Here is a 2,627-nt window from a genome sequence, read left to right as displayed (position 1 = left end):
CCCTGAGACCATGACATTAGCTGAAACCAAGAGTCAGAGGCTTGGGGCGCCTGGGTGGCTCAGTCGTTAGGCATCTACCTTCAGCTCAGGTCATGATCCCGGGGTCCTGGAATCGAGCCCCACGTCTGGCTCCCTGCTCAGGTGGGAAGCATGCTTCTCCCTCTCCCACTACCCCCCTGCTTGTGTTCCTGCTCTCACTATCTCTCTCTGTCAAATAAATAAATAAAATCTTAAAAAATAATAATAATAAAAATAAAATAATAAACTGGGGACTCGTTTAAAAAAAAAAAAGAGTCAGAGGCTTAACCGACTGCCCCACCCAAGTGCCCCTATATAGTTGACATATTTTTAAAAGACTTTCCCTTTTCCACATAGTCTCAAAACTAAAATAATAGTTTATGATATAAAACAGAAAAATTTCAATTTATTTTATTTTATTTTTTTAAAGATTTTATTTATTTATTTGACAGGCAGAGACACAGCGAGAGAGGGAACACAAGCAGGGGGAGTGGGAGAGGGAGAAGCAGGCTCCCCGCTGGGCAGGGAGCCCGATGCGGGGCTTGATCCCAGGACCCTGGGATCATGACCTGAGCCGAAGGCAGACGCTTAATGACTGAGCCACCCAGGCGCCCCCAAAATTTCAATTTTTATATAACTTTGTTCTTTTTCTTTAAGGTTTCTGCTTTTGTTATTCTTAGAAAAACTTCCCTTACTTTATGATTTACAAAAATTTTTATAGTTTCCTCTAGGATTTTAATACAAGTCTTTTGCAGATGAATTAATTAAAAAAGAATTGAATCTCATAACTCATGCATATCACTCAATATTATAGTGTAGAATATATTCTGGAAATATTTTAAAATTTATTTTTATAAAATTAAACCATATTATTTTATAAATTGATAATTTATTGTAATTGTCATTCCATGTCAATACATACTGACATTATTTTCTAAAGGTGCATAATATTTAATTGTAAAACCATATCATAATTTCTTTTCCCAATGCCTTAATGCTGGATATTTAGATGGAGTAAAATTTTTTCACAATGTAAATCATTAGTTAAATTAATTAAACAAATATTGAATCCCTCTGGTATGCCAGACACTGTATATGGCACTGAAGATACAAAGGTGAGAAAACATACACACACACACACACACACACGCACACACACAGTGCAGATTCCTTTGTGGCATAAGGTTTATTAAAGTTGTCACATCGCTTCTCAGCCTTTTGGCTAAGATCAAGTGTAGTATCTGTTCTTATCAGTTTAATATTAAAGTAGTCACAAACACTTTTGTTCAAATATTTTGTACCATTTTTAATTGTTTTCTTTGGATAAATTCCTAAAAATGAAAAATCCTTTTAAAAAAGTAATTTTTATAAATACTGTTAAATTTTCCTACAGAATTATTTTGACATTTTACATTTTCACCTGCACATATTAGTGTTAGTGTCAGGTATCATTGCTCTCTTCAATCTTTGGTAATCTCATGGGTGAAAAATGATTTGTCACTGTAGTTTTACTAATACTAAATATGAAAGTATTTCATTTATTACTAATGACATTAACTTCTTGTTCATATGCTTACTGAACCTTCGTATGTCTTTTTTTGTGAATTACCTGTTCATGTTCTTTGCACATTTTTTCTTACTGAGGTGTCTGCCTTCTTATTTTTTATAATTTTGTTTTTTTCAGTTTAAATATTTATTGCTTCACAATAATGGTTACTTATAGAGGTCATATATGTAAAACCACTAAAATCTTTTGGCTAACTAAAATGAAGTCTATCTGCAATAATCATACCAATGCAATTTAGAGACTTTCTAAATTGTTGAACAGTGTCTACATAAATATCTTTATACTGGAAGATTCAATTGAAGGCACCAATCTATGCATAGATGAAATGCTTCTTTAGAGGTAAATGTAAAACAATTATAGTTTTGTGTTGAAAGAAGAAATGGTGGTTGTAGAACTGCTAATGGGTTATAGAGTGTTCTGGTTTAAAAATGGTAGTATTGGCAGTATTGATAAAAAGTCACTGCTATCTGCCAGCTGTCATATTATACAAAATGATGTTGAGAACTCAGAATAATTCTTCATGTGTGTATAACAAAAGTCGCCAATGCAATTAGCACCCTTGTGAGCAATCTCAAGAGAAAAGCTCAAGGATTGAATTATTGTGGGTATAAAATACATTTTCACCTGTGACACAAATTGGTATAGAAACATAGGCTTCCTTAGACTCTCTCTAGTTGGTGAGTAAGGAACTGATTTCAATTTCTGGGACCATTAATCTTTTACCTTTTATGGGTAGTAAATTATCTTTAAATTAAAACAAACAAACAGTATACTTGTCAGACTGTATCTCAGAATAAACACAGGCTGCCAACAACTTGTAATTAGGACCTCTAACCTGATCTAGTTAAATGGCTTTGACAAGTAGAGGAACAAAAACCAATTTTCATTTTCAAAGAGGAAAATAACTTTTAATCAAAAATTTGAAAAAAATGACATACTTTCAAATTTTTTCTACAAATGGTATATCACACTGAATTTAACCACATTTTTATACATAAGCTGAGTACTTATCTCCTGTGTTTATGTCACATTTTTGTTGCAT

The 2,627-nt window shown here is 32.9% G+C and overlaps 1 pseudogene; it reads left to right on the top strand.

Annotated features, from left to right (window-relative positions):
- Positions 1-1,220: 1,220 nt before the first annotated feature.
- On the top strand, positions 1,221-1,324 carry LOC118017241 (annotated as a pseudogene).
- Positions 1,325-2,627: the final 1,303 nt, after the last annotated feature.

This window comes from Mirounga leonina, unplaced genomic scaffold (assembly GCF_011800145.1).
Source record: "Mirounga leonina isolate KUSES-001 unplaced genomic scaffold, KU_Mleo_1.0 Mir_168, whole genome shotgun sequence".
NCBI classification, from domain to species: domain Eukaryota; kingdom Metazoa; phylum Chordata; class Mammalia; order Carnivora; family Phocidae; genus Mirounga; species Mirounga leonina.
Note: the sequence above shows the minus strand (reverse complement) of the source record. Positions and strands in the feature narration are given on the sequence as shown.